The sequence below is a fragment of the Silene latifolia genome, chromosome 7 (assembly GCF_048544455.1).
Source record: "Silene latifolia isolate original U9 population chromosome 7, ASM4854445v1, whole genome shotgun sequence".
In the NCBI taxonomy this organism is placed as follows: Eukaryota; Viridiplantae; Streptophyta; class Magnoliopsida; order Caryophyllales; family Caryophyllaceae; genus Silene; species Silene latifolia.
The window spans coordinates 86628655-86650016 of record NC_133532.1 but is presented as its reverse complement, the minus strand read 5'-3'; positions in this window follow the sequence as shown (position 1 = coordinate 86650016).

The following is a 21362-nucleotide window of genomic DNA, read 5'->3' as shown; positions in this document are numbered from 1 at the left end:
AGGTAGTAGATAGCTCTTTCTTCTTTTTCTATGGTTTGAGCTAGCATGGCGCCCATGGCCGTTTCAGTTACCGTGAGATATAAACCAAGAGGTTGATCTCGTTGAGGTGGCATGAGAACTGGTGGTTTGGCTAGTATTTCCTTGATTCGGTCGAAAGCCTTCTGACAGTCATCATCCCACATGGTGTGATCTGTTTTCTTTAACTTCTTGAAGATAGGTTCGCAGATCATGGTGAGTTTTGATATGAATCGACTTATGTATTGCACCTTGCCTACGAATCCTCTAACTTCTTTCTCCGTTTGAGGTTGCGGCATTTCGATTAGAGCTTTGATCTTAGAAGGGTCTATTTCTATTCCTCGTTGGCTAACAACGTATCCCAGGAGTTTACCAGATGTTACTCCGAATGCGCATTTCTGAGGATTGAGCCTCATGTTGTAGTTCCGTAGCCTTGAGAAGAATTTGCAAAGGTTCGCAATGTGCCCCTCTCTATCCTTGGACTTGATAATCATGTCATCTACGTATACCTCAACTTCTTTATGCATCATGTCATGTAAGAGCGTAGTTGCGGTGCATTGGTATGTAGCTCCGGCGTTAATTAACCCAAACGGCATAACCGTGTAGCAATAGGTTCCCCATTGAGTGACGAAGGTGGTCTTATGCATATCTTCTATGGCCATCTTGATCTGGTTATATCCTGCGTATCCATCCATGAAGGATAGTAACGCGTGATCTGCTGTATTGTCCACTAATATGTCGATATGTGGTAGAGGAAAGTCATCCTTAGGACTCGCTTTGTTTAAGTCTCTAAAATCAACACAAACATGGATTCTCCCATCCTTTTTGGGTACGGGTACTATGTTAGCTACCTAGTCTGAGTACTCGGAAACTTTGATGAACCCGGCTTTGAACTGTTTATCGACTTCTTCTTTGATCTTGAGAGCCCATTCTGTCCTCATTCGACGAAGCTTCTGTTTCACGGGTTTGAAACCCGGTTTGATTGGGATTCAATGCTCTGCGATGTCCCTGTCGATCCCTGGCATGTCTTTGTAGGACCAAGCAAAAACGTCTTTGAACTCGTGTAGGAGGTCTATGAAACTGGCCCTTTCGGTAGAGCTCAAGGTCGTCCCTATCCTAAGTTCTTGGGGTTCTAGTTCCGTTCCTACGTTGATGGGTTCAGTGTTTTCTATTACTGGTCTCCCTTCCCCTTCTTGTAGTATTTATTTGGCTATGTAGGGAGGTATCTCGATCGAGTCTGGGTCTGGGTCATCCTCAGTATCATCGTAAACAGAATTGCAATCAAAATAACACGAAGAGTAAGCAGAACCTAATTTATTTATATTAAAGTTTGAGAAAAGTTGAAACAAAGAAGCCATCTAATCTGTAGTCAGTGGCGGTAAAGGGACAGTCATTGGGACATTTCCCAAACTACTGTTACTACTTGATGCTAAGCTAGGAGAAACAGGGGGAATGGGAATGATGACAGAAGGAGACTCTCTAGGAACTTCTCTAGACTCCGACTCTAACTCCGACTCTGACTCTGACTCGAATTCATCGTCTTCTGGTTCTCCTTTGAACATCTCTCCTTCTCCAGTGGTGAGCTTGAAGAGTCTTCCTTGATTGTTTGTCCACTTGATCGACTTTCTCCATCCTTTCTACTGATTGGTGTTGGTTTCTGTGATTAATGCGGTAGGGTTGAAGTGATCGTCTTGAAGTATCATGGTAATGATCTCATCCTGCGCGGCTCTAACAAATCGATCTTCTCCAAATAGTAGACTAACAGCTTGTTCGTCTAAGCAAGGTGCTTGACGAGTCTTGACGATAGGAACCGTTTCTGGAGGAATGAAGTAGCAATCGTGAGAGATCTCGATTCCGGCTAACTTCCTTTCGAGATAGTGGCAAGGTTCGGGAAATCCGTGAAAGATATCTTGACTTCCTTCCCTAACGAAGTATCCATTTAGGGTAGGGAGGTAGGGTCGCATTTGGATTCCCACATTCTTACGGTTTTGAACTTGAGCGAGCATCTCGAGAACTTCCTCTTTAGTGGGTTTGTATCCTAGTCCAAGTGGTATTCTTTGTGAGTTGCCTTCTTTTTAGGGTGCAAAGGTGTTCCTTCGGATAGGATTCAAAGGCATTCCCGGGAAGTATCCCTGGGATTTGAGCATGTGGTTGACCACTAAATTAGACTAGGGATTGAAGTATAAGGGTGCCAACTCACTATCTAGGACATTTATGCTATGGAAGCCCCCAAGTTCATATACTGGATCCGCAAGGAGTTGATTACTTGACTTCTTTTCGATTATTGCCTTGATGGGTGACGATGTGATCGTCACCACTTTACCATTTAGTGGGATTTTGATTTTCTGGTGGAGGGTGGATGTTACCGATTTTGAAGCGTGAATCCAAGTTCTTCCCAGAAGTATGTTAAAGGATGCTTCAATGTCCACTATTTGGAAGTTAACCTTTCGCTCAATCGGCCATGTGGCTATGGTTAGGTTAACAAGTCCTACTACCTTTCGTCGTGTACCATCATATGCGCGAACACCTTGGTTGGTAGGGGTCCAATCTGACTCTTTCATGCCCAATTTGTATGCCGGTTTCAAACGTATGACATTGACTCCGGAGCCATCATCTACCAAAGTCATTGGCACATTCTTCTTTAAGCAAATGACAGTGATATAAAGAGCCAAGTTATGACTAGCACCAAAGGGTGGCAAATCTTCATCCGAGAAAGTAATAGGATTACTTAGCTTTGGTGATTCTTGGAAGACCAAGTTGACTACGTCATCGGGTGTGGAGTTATGTGCCACATTTAGTTTGGCCAAGGCTTGTAGTAAAGCTTGGTGGTGTGGGAATAAGCTTGCCACTAGTTGCCAGACTGAAAGATCAGCCTTTGTCTTTTGTAGTTGCTTTAGCAAATGGTCGGTAGAGTCATCTTCATTATCATTTGGTGTGACCACATTGGTTGGACCATTCGCTATGGGACCATTTTGAGAAGTGTTTTGGTATGGGTGTCCCGAACGAGTAAGGTGGTCTACATCTTGATCTTCACAATTTTGGACTATTTGCTCACTGATTTTGACTAGGTAGTGTTCAGTGAGATACTCATCTTCATCATCATCGGCCCATATTCCATTGACTGTAGCAAGTTCCCTCATTCTTATGATTTTGGCCTCCAATTGGATAATTTGGTCGACTAGTTCATCAACCATGGCTACTACTTCTTGCATCGTAGTGTTTTGAGAGAAGACTAGTGGTGTACGTTCTTTAGGTGTTGCGTTGGGATCACGTAGGGTTGCCACTACACTCTCTAGTTCCATGACTTGCCTATTCACACTTTTTGCCCATGCAATGAAATCAATGATGGTTGGGGAAATGGTAGAGTAGTTCCCTTCATTCTCTATTGCATGAATTTCATCTTTGACTGGAGAAATGAGGTGTGAACAATCTATGGTAGATTCTTCACTTGTAATCACTAGAATTCTAAGAGGATTCTGAGTGTTGTTAGGCTTACCTCCAGGCGGTATTGGTAGGAGACCGTATTCAATCATGTCTTGAAGTACATTTTTCAGTTTGTAGCATTTCTCTGTATCATGTCCCTTACCTCTATGGTATTCGCAGTACGAATTCTCATCCCAGAACTTGGATTTCTTTTCTGGTTCGGGTGTAGGGCCTATGGGTTGAAGTTTACCCAGTTTCATCAACCTTTTTAGAGTATTGGAATATGTGTCCCCAATATTTGTGAATTTCCTTGGTGGGGTACTCTTCTTAGATGGCTCGAGAAGGTTAACTTCATCAGTTTTGCTAGTAGAGCCGTAAGAACGACTTGTTGAGCCTTGATATCCACGACCTACCGTTTTGGACAAGAGCCCTTTACGGATGTCATCTTCGATCCTTGTTCCTAGTACGGTTAAGTCTTTGAAGGTCTTAATGTTTTGGTACCTCAAATGACTTGCATAGATGGGCTTTAGGTTGTCCACGAATTTCTCCACGAGGGTAGCTTCATCTGGACGTTCAACAAGTTGAGTACTAGTCTTCCTCCACCTACTTAGGAAGTCGGTGAAACCTTCTTTGTCATTTTGGGTAAGAACCTCTAAAGTGCGCATGTTGACTTGGATTTCAGCATTATCCGCATATTGCTTGGCGAACTCAATTGCGGCATCGTCCCAGGTAGCAATTTTCTTGTGCTCTAGAGAATAGAACCATTGTTTTGGGATGGTGTCAAGAGATGAGGGGAAGATCCTTAAGAACATCTCGGGTTTAATGCTTTTGATAGACATGTAATCTTTAAAAGCACGGATATGGTTCAAAGGGTTTTCATGCCCCTTGAATTTAGAGATATCCGTCATGTTGAAGTTGGTTGGCAACTTGGAACTCACAGCTTCATATTTGCGATTATTTTTCCTATAAATGTCATCCCCTTTGAGATACATCAATTGTTCCTCCAAGTATTAGAGTCGTTTCTCAGCTGTAGTCATACCTATGGGAGGGTTTTCGTCCCCGAAGTTATTCACAAATTCATCAGACACTTCACTTTCTCGAGGAGGCATCCTCGTTTCCACGGCATATATTCGGCCCTCGATTGTGTCAAGGCAATCATACACTTGGTCTTGAGTGACTTGGAGACGAGCTAGTGCAGCTAGGATTTGATCATTACCGTTCTGGGGTTGGTTATGGCTCACGTCGCTTGTTTCAGGCATCTTGGAAACTGAATAAGAGATCGTCGACGAATCAAAACACGATCGACCATTCTAGCACACTTACTCGAAAAAAAAAGAAATGTTTGGACTCGTGAAGTGGGAGTGTGCCACTTGTGTCAACTGAGTTTTGAGGAAATGACAGAGTTTGAAAATGTTAGTCCTAGTCAACTTTAGTGTAGTTGTAGGAGTGGACTCGAAGTGAGGTTTTGAAATGGGTTTTGAGGCCCGAATTTTGACTCGACAATTGGACAGAGTTTCGACTGGTTTTGCGCTAATATTAGGCCTATGTTTCGAAAATTTTTACATTTTAAAAGGGATTTTGATTTTACAAAAATCGTCATGGTTTTGTTTAGAAATGATGATCACATATGGTACAAACATTATACAAGCATTATAACGGGATGCTGAGTGCATTTAGAAGGGTTTTGGTTTTAAAGGGTGGGTTGCCATACCGAACAATCAAACCCGAGGTCTGTGGAGAGGCTCGTACCAATCAAGAGTAAGGCCGATTCCTAGTCCATTTCCTCAAGTAGTGAAAGTCCTTGATACAAACAAGAGTAAGTACCATGGTATGGATGACGTCAATCGATGTCCATCCTTAGGCCAAAATAAGAATTAGGACGGTTTAGACGGGACGATTGGTCGAATGGGTTGGGTTGGGCCTAGGAAGGCCGAATGAAACGATCTAGGAAGACCGAGTTATGAAAACCGACAATTGTCTTGTACAAACTATTCCCTAACCTTGTTCAAGTTTCACCCTTTTCGCTACACGTAAGTGTATTATCGTCAGCGGAGTAGCCAAACTGTGGACGCGGGCCCACTGGGGCGAAAAGCAAAGCAAGCTTTTCCTCTTTGTTTATTTTGCATTTGTGGAGTCGCCACCAATTTATTGTGGAAAATTGGAAACCGTTCGAATACCTCATGTCATGTCAATACACAAAGTAATGACATGAACACTAAGCACTCGTCACCCTTAGCATTCTATGTCTAGAATGACTCTCGTGGATGCCAATGAACACGGATGTTCACAGAGATCTGGAGTAAGGGGTGAGGGTACGTATTAGGAAGCTCTTTTGATCGAACACCTAATCCCGCCCACCTCAATAGCGACCTCTACTAATGATTAGGGAAATTGTCTATACTCGATATATTGTCGATTTATATGCATGCAATGCAACATCCAATAAATTAATCCTAGCATGTGAGAATTAACTAAGTCGGTTAACAAGTAATTTAACATACAATTAATGTCGAGGTAGAAATTTAGGTTAATTGCATGTGAGAGCATACAAACAATACAATAAAAGAAATACAATAATAATACAATAAAGGAAAATTACAATAATTACATCGGATTTATTGATTTATGTCGAAAATACATTTAAAACGGATGGTTTTAGAAAAGAAAGAATAAATGAATAAACGAACAGATTATGGATGATAATATGACTAATAGTTAATTAAATACGTAATTAATAAACTAAGTCAAGGCAGAAACGGGAGTTCAGGGACGTAAATCAACGGGAAAAAGCAGCAGAGAGCTGCGTCCCGTGGAAGAGGCGCGCAGCGATTCTTTGCGTCATTCTGTTTCGGTTGAGTTCCGCGTGAAGCCGGAACCGCATATCGTTAATGTTCATTGGTGAATTTAATGGTCGATTAATGGTATTTGACTCGGATGAAAGTGATTAACATATTATTTACATGTGAATGAGGTCATGAAAACGATAAAACATGAATGAAACTGATTAGAACGAATTATTTACAAGATGAGACTAATTAAAGAATTAAACAAACCAAACAAATTAATTAGGTTAAACAAGTTATTAATGATGAATTAATGACGGTGACGGTAAATAACAGATACAGGTATATCAAAGATGAATTCCAGAGATTCAATATGGGTAAATCGAATCTCTAAAACCCGAATTGACTTAATGACGAAAACCCGCAAATATGGATTATAAGGGATTGAAGTCGGGATTTTGAAATATGAATTAATTAATGATGATTAATGAATTATAGGTCAAAATTATCATATTCAAATTGTTATGTTAATGAAACAATGAACAATTGATAACAAAGCGAAAAACAAAAGGACGAACAAAAGACGAAGGAAGAAGAGGAAGCAGGAACTGCGGCAGCCTCACGAAGAGGCGCAGCAGGTGCTGCGTCCCTTAGAAGAGGCGCAACAGTTGCTGCGTCCTTTCTCGATGGTTGTCTTCTGATAATCCGTAAAAAAGGTTTTTAAACAAGGTTTTACAAATCGGTTTTAAGAATACTTTCGACATAAATCTTACAATATTAATTACGATAATAAAGAACAATAAACAAAAGAAGGATTTACACCCTCAGACTTACATGTTTGACGAAACAAGATGAACTAAATTAACGTTTAGTGATGCTCGACTCGAATGTACGACGAAAGTGCCCTCTAGGACGAAAACGAATAAGATTGATTAATGTTGATTGATGTGGAGTTGGTCAAATTGGTCGGTCATGCAAAACGAGGCTGGTACTCAGAAAGATCCGAGCTTACGTGGTCGAAACTTCAAGCACGTAGACGCCAAAAAGTAAGAACGTGGTCTAGAATGAAAAGGGAGAAGAGAAGGGCGGACACTCGCGTGAGAAATATGTGAGACCGAAGGTCTCTATTTATACTAATCACACGAAAGAACTAGGGTTTTCGGAGAAACTTTGGAAGTGAATCTCGAAAAGATACGACAAATACGCAGAAAAGGACTGAGGAAGAGGCGCAGCAGGCACTGCGTCCCTTGGAAGAGGCGCAGCACTTGCTGCGTCCTTTCCTTAGTGGTGTCCTCCTGCGGAAGAAAGATTTCCGCGTTTCTATTATGGAATAGCGGATTAATCTCGTTTCCTTAATATTTTGTGTGAATATTACGGGAGATATTTTACTAAAGATCAAAAGATTGGAAAATATGGAATAGAAATATCCGGAACATTCCAGAACATTCTGACTCGGTTATTAGAAAATGAAGACGGTTTTTGACCCGGACTCCAAATGTACTCTAATTACTGCCAAAATGACCGTATCGGCACGTAGATGACAATTAAGAGGTAGACACAAGTGTTTGAGCGATCACTTGACGATAAACTTACGAACTGTCATAAATCGTTCCGTATACCAAACATGCGGCCCAATCATCACCGGGTGGTTTGCGGGAGGTGCTGAAATGAGGTATCTACACCTTGGCGTCGCCCTTCCCGACGGCAGCTCCTTGGCTCAAACCCTTTTGAGTCGCCTCGACGTCGCAATGGTCTTCAGGTTGTAATATTCGATTGACCTGGAGATCATACTTTGACTTTCGCCCTGTCCAAGCCTCAGTCAAAGTGGGGGCTCTATAGATACCCGGTATCTGCACCTTCCAAAAACCACCCGATGATGATCGGACTATAACGTGTTTTTGATATGCGTGCGTGGATTGGTTATACATGAGACGGTTTAATGCACTACTCGGATATGAAAAATGATTTCAAAAGTTTTTTAACTTCATTTGCATTAAAATAACACTATTTAGAGTTAAAACCGTCTTTGGACCCAAAACCGACTCAGAAACCCGCAACTCGAGTCAACCTGAGTCAACCCGAGTTAACCCAAATCTCGAATGTCGAAAATAATGTCATGAATGTCTTAATCATGTCATTTCCATTAAAATGACCCTAATTAGAGTCAAAACCGAATCCGAGCCAAAAACCGACTCGAAATTCAAATCCCGACTCACACGGGTCAAACCCGAGTCAAGCACACAAAACACCTACCTCAAGTAACACCAAAATCATCTTATTATATGCCCATATTGTTACACGACATCTTATATGAATGCCACATATCAACAATGGATGGAGAATTGGCCACGTCCAAATTGAAAGGGACAATACACCCCTTTCCATCACGAGGTGGCTCGCGCCTCTTTAGGCCATCTGCTTAGCCTCTAAGCAAAATCAGCCGACCTACCTCCCCACATTTCTCTATAAATACCCACCATCACCCACCATAATCCTCACGTGAGAGTTCGCCCCCTCACACCTCCCTTAAACTTGTATACTCGACTTCCTAAGTCACAAAATCGACACGTGTTTACGACCTACCGATCGTAAACACAAGCCTTACACATTTTGTTTGGTACCGTCGCCGTGCATTCGACCGACCCATTTGACCAACTAAATTATTCAAACAACATGTTTTAATTAACATATTTTCAAAACAAAATCCTTTTTTTAAGGCACTCTTTTAAACTTCTTTGATCGCGATTAGTCACAACGAGAAAACCGTCTCTAAAGTCGTCTACTTCGCAAACATCAAAATACGTAAGTTTGAGGGTGTAAACATTTCATTTATTTCATGTCTTTACTGTTTTTATGAGTTTATATGCATGAACAATGCATAACACGATTCAAATATAGGTTAGACGAGCTAAAACCGAGTTTTGGCCTAAGACAGAAGCTCCTTGCTATGCAGGGAGGCTCGCGCCTCTTGTAGGTGTCCAGGTCAGACTCATCCGTGTTTTTTCTCGTCTTTCCTCTTTATTTCATTTCTTATTTGCAATCGGTTTTTACCATTTCAAATGTTTCAAATCATTTTTATGACAAACTTTTTAGCCATAAATTATAATCACCCTTGGTTCCATGTACCATGACGCTTTAATACGTGACTCGGTGATATTAATTGGTTAATTACAGTTTAAATAAAATCCTTTTCTTTTATTTACCATTTTAATTCATTTTTATGATAAACATATTTTGACCATTACAAAAATCATCCTTGGTTCCTTATACCATGACGGTTTATTCCGTGACTCGATGATATTATGGTTAATTACATTTTAATGGGTATTTTAACACCCTTTTCTTTTATTTACCATTTTTCTCATTTATTTACATTTGCAAACATATTAGTCATGATTCATAATCACCCTTGGTTCTTTATACCATGTCGGTTTAATCCGAGTACGGTGATAAATATCGACTAATTACAAATAAATGAACTTAACATATTTAGTTCATATCAAACATTTTACATTTTTATTTATAAACTATACTTTTCAAACTTGCAAATCCGACAATGAATATTACTAACATAATAGTAATTATTCTGAGTCATGCAAATCATATTTGCAATCATTAATCACAAAAAACGGTTTTAAACAACCTTTTCAACAACCAAGAGACGCCCCCTTAGGTCGGCTCATGGTTCGCGCCCCAAGAGGCCGTCTGTTTTCATATTTCAAAACCTGGGCAGAGCCCTTCCTTCGCCAATAGGCTCGCGCCCCAATGGGGCTGCCTGGCACTGTTCTGTCCCATTTTGGTACTTGTCTAGGACGATCTCGATTACGGTTTATCCGAATACGTGACGGATCAGATTGACGAGTTTGCATCTCATACTTTGTCTTTTAAACACACTTTTTCAAATAAATGGATCGTGTTAAGCATCATAACCCAAACTTGGTAAATGGATGTTTAATTTCCGTTTTCACATGTAAAACAATCTAAATCCAACTTTGACACCAATTTCTTGGTACATGCCTAAACAACCGACTTAGGAAATATTCACATGTTAGGTTAAAACTTTTGGATGTGCATTCATGCATTTACACCGTTTTATCAACTTTTGCACTTAAACAACCACGATTGATCAGTAGAAGCCGCTAACGCGGGCGGGATTGGGTTTCCGATTAAAGGGCTTCCTAATACGTACCCTCACCCCTTACTCAGAACCTTTGGATAGTGGATGGCCTTATCCAGGGCGTACGAGAGTCATTTTAGGCATAGAATGCTAAAGGGGGACGAGTCCTTATCTTTAGTACCTATGTCAAACCCTGCTTTGTGCTTCGTTTGACCGAGGTATAAAGTGGATTTCTAACGGGTTCCAAGCATCCCACAAATGCTTGGTGGCGACTCCGAACATCTCTGCATCGTTTCGAGACCTTTACCGAGACGAAACTGACCGATCTAAAACGATCCGGTCGAAAGCATTTTTACGCCGCCGAGCGTGGCTTTCAAAAGACCGTTGCATGTCCACAGATTACCTTGGCGTGCAGGTGGCCCGCGACCGCAGATCGGTAGGTGGCCCAAATCCACTGACCGGCCTGTGGCCCATGTCCACAGTTAGCTGCATCCATTTCCAGTGAGTTCAGGCAAGTTTGCATGTGTAAGGGATTTGGAACAACCCTGACGGGACCTGCTTTACAATGGTACATCAACCTGCCAACTGGGAGCATCCATTCCTTTGCCAACCTGATCAACAACTTCAACCAGCAGTTTGTGAGTAGCAGGGAGTTGGAGAAGCGATCCAGTGATCTTTACAGGATTACACAGAAGCCTGATGAAACTCTCAGGACATTCCTCGCCAGATTCAACAAATAAAAAGTGTTTATGTAATACTCCGTATTTATAAGTCTCTGGGTACTCTATCGAGTAGGCCTTACTCTGTCGAGTAAGGGTAAGTTGCGTTTTAAAATAGTTTCTGACCTGTTGGGTACTCGATCGAGTAACTAGGATACTCGATCGAGTAAGGGGGTACTCGATCGAGTACCTTAGATACTCGATCGAGTAGCGGTTTTACGGGAGTTTTTCTCGGGTTTTGTTAATTATGCGATTAAGATATATAACCTTTTCCGTCATCATTCTAAACACTTTTCCAAAACCTAATTTACTGTCAAAGAGAGAAAGCAAGTACGTTCATCATCTTAATCGCATTGTTAGCAAATCCCGGAGTTTGAAAGGTCGGTTTTCATCGTTTGTTATACCGTTGAGATCCTTGCGTCGAGGGTAAGATCTATGTACCCTTTTTATTGTCTTTCCTTTAAGTTGGTTAAACCCTAATCTAGGGATTTGGGGGTTTTTGAGTAGTTTGTGATTTGGTAGCATTTGTATGTTGTATGATAGGAGGAGGTTTCGTAGAAGAAGCTTTTTGATACAAAATTTGTAGAGACCGTCGATAGTTGTGCTTTCCAGGCAGGATTTCCTACTCGCATTAGTCCCATAATGGGATGATTGTTGATGTGTTGAGATTGATTGTTTGATATAGTAATTGTGTTGTGATTGTGATTGTGATTGTGATTGTTTGTCTCTGGTTCTCGAGATGCGTTCTACCGAGTGGAGTCACTTGCGGGAGTGGCTTCACGCCCTAGTTTCGCCCTTCGTGGAACCCGCCACGGAAGGGGATGTGCACATTAATGGACAGGGTTATCGCTCGGTATGATGAGCGGGGCTTAGGTGGGAACGGCTGCGGTCCCCCATCGCTGGCGGCGGGTCCAGGTGGACGATCGGTGATTGAGATTGTTGGGATTGGTGTGATGGTGTGTGTGTGTGTGTGACGGTTAAGCTGTCTGTTTATCTTATTGTTGATATATTGAGTTGTGTGATTAGTACTGACCCCGGTTGTTGTTTTGTAAACCTGCGGTGATCCATTCGGGGATGGTGAGCAGTAATTGAGCAGGTTTGAGTTGAGTACTGGGATAGCTGGGATGTGCCACCATCTGACGATAGAAGTCTTCCGCTGTAGTTTTATTAGTTTTATAACATTTCAGTTAATACAGTAGACAGTTGGTTTGAGAACTTGTACCCGTATTTTGGGATTTGGTTTCAGTTGTACTTTTCACTAAAGTTATGTTATTTAAAGTTGTTTCGTTATTGTCTTATGAATATCATGCCTCGGGTAACCGAGATGGTAGCATTCTTATACCTGAGTGGTCCTGGTAAGGCACTTGGAGTATGGGGGTGTTACAAATGGTATCAGAGCGACGATCCTGAAACCTGTAACCAATGAACCTAACGAACATAGGGAGTCAATTAAAATGAACCCGGGGTAAAGGTTGTAGGAGCTAATGCAAAGGCTTGGGAGACGTCCTGAAGTCGCGAACTCGCCCTACAATTTTGAACCGGTCACGTGGGGGTGTATGTCAAGGTCGTATGCGTTGTTTGGTTAGCTTGTGTGTGAATGTGATGAAGTGTGTGTAACTGTTGGATGTTTGTAGTAGAAAGTTGAGAATGTGAAAGAAAGGTTGATGATATATGTAGATCTGCTGTTGGAATGAGAAACATGATGGATGTTTACAATGTGGCGTTTAATAACATGATATAATGATTCCGTAGATCGTATGAAAAGATGCGTAGCATTATATGCTTAGTTATGATATAACGTTGGTTTTATAAAGTTTTTAGCATGTTAGAATATGATATAGCATGCGGGTAGCGTTTTCGAGTTAGCATGACTCGATCGAGTGGGGCTGACTTGATCGGGTGGGTTTTTGACGATTTTGAGTCCAGAATCGTGTTTTTGGGCACTCGATCGAGTACCTCGGGCACTCGATCGAGTAGGGGGTCACTCGATCTAGCTACTCGGTCGAGTATGTTAGAGATCAGAAGGTCTGTTTTGAGTCTGAAGTCGGGGCACTCGATCGAGTATAGTGGGCACTCGATCGAGAAGCCTGTCACTCGATCGAGTAGGTTTAGGCACTCGATCGAGTAGGGTCTGGGCAGCTTGTTTTCGTCTTTTGAGGTTTTGGCGCGTATGTTTATATCCACCCCTTTTTCTGATATGGTTTCAAGATGCCGCCCAAGAAGAATGAGTTGTATGCGAGAGCTGAGCTTATGAACATAGATGACATCGTTAAGATGTTGGAGCATCAGGATGCTCTTACTGAGGCTTTAAAGACTGTGGGGAAAGATAAGGATAAGGATAAGGAGAAAGAGGTTGATCACTCTAAAATTAGCCTCTATATAGCGAGGTTTAACCCGAAAGAGTACAAGGGGGTTGGGGAGCCTAACCTTCTTGATAGCTGGCTTAGAGAGATGGAGAACATATTAGATTTGGTTCACTTTCCTGATGAGATGAGAGTGGAATAGGCTGCATTCTATCTGAGGGAGGCAGCTGGCAAGTGGTGGGATACGGTGAAAGTGAGTGCTAAGGAGTTATATGCGAACCAAGGTTTATCTGCTATACCTTGGGAAGAGTTTCGTAAGGCTATGAGGAAGGAATTTGTACCGGAGCATGTGAGGAGTAAGTTGAGAGAGGAGTTTGATGGGTTTAAGATGACCGCCGATATGTCGTGGCCGAGTACTACAGCGAGTTCAATGACAAGTCTAGGTATCGAGGATATGGGTTTGAGTGAGGAGAATCTGGCGCTGAGGTTTGAGAGGGGGTTGACCCATAAGATTATGGATAAGTTACCCGTGGGAGTCCTTACTGATGTTAAGGAAGCTTATGAGAGGGCTGGGAGAGCTGAGAGGTTGGTGGAGATGGCTCAGAAGAGGTTAGGTGGTGAGAAAAGGAAGTCTGAAAGCGAGGGTGGTGGCCAATCTAGTCACAAGAAAGGCAACCATAATCAGTCTAGAGGGTTTTCTTCTGGGTCAGGGTTCAGTGCTGGGGCTTCCTTTGGGCGTGGCCGTGGAGGTGGTAGTAGTAGTTGGGGAACGACCTACTTCAGTTGTGGTGGTGTAGGCCATAAGAGACACGAGTGCACAAGTGCACCGGGAACTTTCCAGAGACCTGCGCAGAGCTACGCGAGCAATAGACCGGCTGGGTCGTGGTCAAACCGGGGAAGTCAGAGCTACCAGAGTGGAGGCAACCGCAACGGCGGTAATTCTTATCAGAAACCACCAACGAACAACAACAACAATCAAGGGTCGGGTGCTAAGCCGACCACGTCAGCCAGTACTGTCCAGGGAGGTGGACAGAAGACCAGTGGAAAGCTGTTCATGATGGAGAAGAAAGCAGCTGAAGATGATGCACACGTTATCACTGGTACTTTTCTTGTTAATGGTATTCATACCTTTGTTTTGTTTGATTCGGGGGCTTCTCAGTCGTTTGTATCTTTGAGTTATGTTAAACGGTTGGGTTTGAGGGTGTATGAGTCTGTTAGTGAGCAAGTTTTTATACCTTCGGGTGAGTCTGTATCTTGTGGGAGGTTATATAGGGATATACCTATCATAGTTGGGCAAGTTGTTTTCCCTGTAGACTTGCTAGAGTTTCCTTTTGACGGTTTTGAGATGATAGTTGGGATGGATTGGCTGGGAAAGTATAAAGCTAAGATAGACTGTCATCAAAAGAAAGTGTCTTTAAGAGGTCCTAAGGGCGTTAGTGTGTCTTATCGTGGGTTTCTAGTCAAACCCAAAGTTAAGTTGATTGCAGCTGTTACCTTAAAGTCATATCTGAGGAAGGGATGTCCTTTGATATTGTGCCATGTGAGAGATGACCGGATCGAGGGTCCGACAGTTGATCAGATACCAGTGGTGGGAGAGTTTGAGGATGTGTTTCCAGAGGAGATTTCGGGGTTGCCGCCGAGAAACGAGATAGATTTCACAGTAGAGTTGAAACCAGGGACGGGGCCAATCTCTAAGGCACCGTACCGTATGGGTCCTAAGGAGATGGATGAGCTTAGGAAACAGTTGGATGATCTGATAGAGAAGGGATACATTAGACCTAGTGTATCGCCGTGGGGAGCACCAGTTCTTTTTGTGAAGAAGAAGGATGGGAGTTTGAGGTTGTGTATAGACTATAGAGAGCTGAACCGAGTGACAGTGAAGAACAAGTATCCTTTGCCAAGGATAGATGACTTGTTTGATCAGTTGAGTGGTGCATCAGTCTTTTCTAAGATTGATTTGAGATCGGGATACCATCAAGTGAAGATTAGAGAGGTGGACATACCAAAGACAGCTTTCACGTCGAGATATGGCCATTATGAGTACGTGGTGATGCCGTTTGGGTTGTCTAATGCACCGGCAGTGTTTATGGATTTGATGAATAGGATCTTTAGACAGTTTTTGGACAAGTTTGTAGTGGTGTTTATCGATGATATCTTAGTCTACTCCAAGACTAAGGAGGAGCATGAGGAGCATTTGAGGGTTGTGTTGCAGACTTTGAGGGAGCATGAGCTATATGCTAAGTTATCTAAGTGTGAGTTCTGGTTAGAGAAAGTTGCTTTTCTGGGGCATGTGATCTCTAAAGATGGAGTAGCTGTGGATCCGGCAAAGATAGAAGCAGTGACAAAGTGGGAAGCACCAAAGAATGTTGCTGAGATCGGAAGTTTCTTGGGTTTAGCTGGATACTACAGACGGTTCGTGAAAGATTTCTCCAAGATAGCTAGACCTATGACAGCGTTGATGAGGAAAGAGAACAGGTTTCGTTGGGATGAGAGTTGTGAGACGGCGTTCCAAACATTAAAGGAGCGTTTGACCACCGCTCCTATCTTAGCATTACCTGAGGGGATTGAGAACTTTGAGGTTTATACGGATGCCTCAAAGAATGGGTTGGGGTGTGTGTTTGTAATACCCCGTATTTTATATTATTGAATTAAGCGGATATAATTAAACGGATATTATTATATATTAATTATTATACATTTTATAATATTAATTAGGTCGGGTAAATTGTTGAGTCGATAATTATGATAAGTAATTTTATTTAACTCGCGTCGTATCGAGCTAAGTTAATTGAGTCGGTTTTATGAGAAATGCGAATTGTGAGCTGACCCATTTAAGTTGGCCCAATATATGTTCAGCCCATTAAACCTAAAGCCCAATTAACCCTAAACCCTAACCCTAATAACTACCCTAACCCTAATAGTACACTACCCTAAACAACTCCATCAACCCGCCTCCCTCTAAACTCAGCCGCCTCCCTCCTTTCTTCAACATCAAACACCAACTTCACGCTGAGAGAGAGAGAGAGAGAGAGAGAGAGAGAGTGAGCTGGGTATTGGTGGCACTGCAAGGAAGAGATAGGGGTGATTGGCGACGACGGAGGGTGGCCGTGGTGGCTGCTGTGGCGGCAGGAAAATGGTAAGATTAACCTTCTCTGTTTTTCTTCTTTTATGTCGGGGTTTTGGGGGTGTGTCGTGTCTGATAAGGGGGTTTATGGGGGTTGTTGACTGGGTATAGGTGTAGAGTGGTAGAGGGCGAGTTAAATGGCGGTGATTATGGTGGTTGTAGGTAGTGATAGTGGCGGTAAAAGGGAGCATCGACAGGGGTAGCAAACGAGTGGATGTATGCGATTCAAAGTAGTTTTAGACGGCTAGGTTTGGGGTGGCACCACCATGGACTCGGGGGAGGTCGAAATGGTGGTGTCACGATGTCTTGGTTCGTGGGTTGAGTGTACAAACACGGTGGTGGTTTGGGCGGGGATAGGCAAGAGGTGCGGTGGTTGGGAGTCGAGAAAATGGGATGTTGGTGTTGCGTGGTGGTGAACGGGTGTTTTGGCGGCCATGGTTGGACTCGCCGGCGGGAGTCGACCCGTAGGGGGTGGTTGTCGGTGTCGGGTCGAGTGGGGGACACGGCTGGTGGTTGACACGGCCCTGTGGTGGCCGGTGGTGGTGCGTGGGTGAGAGGGAAGAGGCGATGTTAGTGACGGGTTATTTTAGTAATTGAATCGGGTTTTTGGTCATTGTTTAATCATTGGAATTCGTTAAGTTATCGTATGCTTAATTAATTAATTTATTTTCCCGAGTCATCTAAATAAATTATTCCCGAGTCAATTAAATAATTTATTTAATTTAATCCCCGAATCGTTTCAATAATTAGAGATGGACTTTGAGTCGGGACTGGTTAAAATGGAAAGTTTCTATATCGGGAAGTTTCTATTTTTAGTAACTTCTATTTTGGGAACGGGAATAGTTAAGTAATTGGTTATCATTTCATTATATTTCAGAGGACGAATTATTGTGGATTATCACTGAGCATCCGGCTATTTGACTCAGATTCCGAGGTAGGGAAATACACTTGACTTACCGGTGTTGTTAAATTGTGTTGAGTTGTTGTGTTACATGTGACCGAGCTGTGATCGATGACTTGTGCGTGGTTGTAATTTATGTTATGATTCATATACTGGAGTGTGGATGACTGAACTGTTCGTGTTGATTATGTTATTTCATTATTTTGATAGCTGGCATGATTTCATTCATTGATATACATATCATGTTGCATTGATTACTGTTGAGCATTGCATATGCATTGGAGTTGGAGGATGGTGTGGTGGTGACGATGATGAGATACGATGTGATGTTGTGATAAGGCCCAGGCGGGTTCTCGCAGACTTGCCCTGGTGTCCTCCCGCGACGGGCAGATCGACTTCGGTCGATATATATAGTCTGCCGGGGATCGGTATGGCTGGGCGTGCCGGGGTTATGTGTGATGAGTTGAGATGGAGATGGAGGTGACGGAGTATCATGCATATCATATTTACTGTTTTATTGTTTTCCCTACTCAACCTCGTGGTTGACCCTGTGTATTCGTGAACACCTGTGATGAACCGTTTTATGGGGAGCAGACTTGACAGGTTTAAAGATAGGCCGGGAGCTTGATGGGCGTGAGACACTGGATCAGAAGACATAGTAGTTAGATCATTATTTAGGAGACTTCCACTTCCATTTATGTAGTTCTTTATAGTTGTTGTACAAGAAGTTGTAATAATTAAGTTAAAGTATTTATATAAATTGCCTTGGAGTTTACTTTGTTATTCACTACCTCGGGGAACCGAGATGGTAACAGTCCGGTTTATTAGGGAATGTCTTGCTAAAGGCTCTTTTATAAACCGGGGTGTTACAAAGTGGTATCAGAGCGAACGATCCTCAGGCCTAAACCAATGAACCTAATGAACGTAGGATGTGTCTAAATAAAATGAACCCCTGGGAAATAAACTGTTAGGAGCTCACAGTGCGGTTAAGAAGGCGCCCTTAATGCGTGCTCTTTTGCCCTCTCAGTTTTGAACCAGGCAACCCAAGAGAAAACGAGTGAATGGGGTAGTTAGAAGGAAAACCTTGGATATAAGCGAATTGGTGTATACCTTGAGACCTAGTCTTTGAAATTATGACATTTATCCGGATGGATAATCAATGAAGCGTTGGATTGTGGTAATCGTGAGCATGAGAATAATTGCGAATTTATGATATTTATCTGGATGGATGTGAATGACGTGTTGATAGTGCTATTATGTCTGGTAAAATGTGGTTATGTGATCCCAAAGCCATGCTAGAATAGTATCGTGATAGTAATGAGAGACACCATTGAATTGCTTGTTTCTAGTCGTAGCAATCGTGATTAGATGTAAGGGGTAGGTCGGGAGGCGAAGGGACTTCTATGGGAGAGATGTTTACGTAAATACAAAAGTGTGAGATTTAAGTTAGGATGAGTTAGTATCGATAGTATGGTTGTAAGAGCCTGGAACATGGAAAATGAATGATTTAGTGTTGAAATCCGTTTTGTTTGATTTTACTCTGTAATTGATCTTGCTGTCATTTCCTTCCTGTTAATTTTCTACGGATGAAAATTTTATGAGAAATAGTCTCGTGAGTTAGTGTTCTTTTGGCGTTGGTTTCATGCTTATAGGGTATACGGATTAAGAGTAATAAATGTTTTAGTGGGCTGTGGTCGGGAAGTTCCTGTGCAGTGATGTTTTGACCAACGTTTTTGTAAGAATCCTCATTTAAATTGTGTAAATGATTTTTGCATAATTCTAACTCCATCGACTAGAGGGTTCGCATACGTTTTCAAATTGATAAGCCACGAAAATTTTTGCTGAATCTATATTAAACGGTAGGTTTTGCAAACTGACCCAAGTCTTGGACCAATTACTGTCACATGTTTGTTTGGACCAACTGAGTTGTAAAATTCTTTTAAAATGAAAATTTTGTGCTTTGGACCTAATTCTTTTTCCCCTGTGTTTTAACTCTCCGTGTGTTATAAAAATAATATGAATCAAGTTTTAATCGGACGGTTATTTATTCGTGATCTTTGAAAGTTACAACGTGAAACATGACTTGTAAAATGTGTGTTCTAGGTTGAGTTTCATGCAGTTGTTTGAATAATTCATGAGCCTTAGTAATGTGAATTTATAAAGCTTTATATGACGATAGTAGCACGCATGTTCAGTAGTTATGTATCTTAACAAGTGATAAAATTAAAACTTAGTTGATAACATTGTTGGCATGATAGCGTGAGTAAAATTGGATAGCTTAAATTGATTCTTAATCAAAGGTAAAATATTTTATACGAATCCAGTTGTTGCATATTTTATGTATGTTTGGCATGTTGTACTATCTCTAGTATGTTCATCATATTTGCATGATGGTCGGATATATAAATATAAAACTATGTTGTCATATCTTGGTAAAGTTGATGGCGTTAAAAGTTAATTTGATTGTTTCGATGTACTCGCATGAATAATTATAATAATTATGTCTAAATGTTTACACATGGATGATAGTGATGAGTATGTTTAAATGTTCACACATGTTGGATGCATCTAAGTTCTAATGTCTTTCACATGAGTTGTGTGCCAATAGTTATATTTATTACCTTCATCACATTAAATAATTTCAGTTAGACCTAAAACTATAACATGATAATAAACAATGTTGTTATTCCTTATTGAATATGTTCGTTATTACAATGTCATAAAATGCTAAAGTGATTCTTGCAATTGTATGGGTGTGATATAAAGGAAACTGTTTGATATAACACGACAATTGACATACCTATATTCCCGAGTCGTTACTATTAATTATAATATAATAAAAATTGTTATGATAACTATGTTGACAATTATAATGGGATAACCCTTTTTAGGATTCACCTGATATGCATTATTTTAAATGATAGTCGTTATAGTTACGTTTAATTGAGCCGTGAATATAATTGAGTAAAGAAGTGCAACTAAAATCCTGATGTTGAAGTAATAGTCGTTCATTAATAAAGATGAGACTGAATTGAATAAGATGAACCGGTAAATTACAATATGTGAGTCGACACCTAAGCATGTTTTGTTTAAAGGAATCGAATTGAGTTTATCTGATTTTGAGTTTCGTAGTAAGCTATAAATGGATTCTATGACGGCTCTGTTATAAGATTATGATAAGAAAATTATTCACCGTCCAAAGATGAAAGTAAAAGTTTTGAAAATGAAGTTCAATTTTGTCGTATGGGTATAAATTCAGAATGAGATTTCCAGTCAGTGTCTGGTGGTATGGTTCCATGATAATTTTGTTAGTCTGGGGGAATGAAACTAGAACGGAGCCACAAGTAGTAGGTTAATTTAGTCATGTTGTTCGTTCGTGTAGTGAATTGGTGGATTGTGGTTAATTACGAGTGTCAAAACGGGAATGTAATGTGGTGATCTGAGTGAGTTGTGTGGCAACATGATACGTTAATATTAGCATGACAAAAACGAATAATTGCAAAATTGGTGTCGTTAAATACATTAATCTTGTATGTCATTGAGTTAGATGCAGTTTAAATATATTCAATACCAAGAACGAAATTTTATGCATGATAGTCTTGTATGATTAACTTTACAATATCGCTGTTTACTCGCTTGTTGACTCGACCAATAAGTTGTAAAAATTTGCCAATCAAGGTGCTTTCGTCATTCATGAATAAATACCAAACCCTTTTGCTATGAGGAAAAAAAAAAAAAAAAAAAAAAAAAAAAAAAAAAAAATATTTCTAGGTCGATAAAATCTTTAAACCGATTGTCTTCATTTGGTGATTCGTGGCTCGACCTAAAATGTACAATTATGTAAATGAAAGTCAGACTGGACCTATTAGGTTATAAATTTTCATAAATCGATTTAGTAAGTCTTGGACCCTAATTCTTTTCTCATGTTGATGGATCACCTATGTTTCTAAGGTAAAAGATTACAATAATTGGTAAAA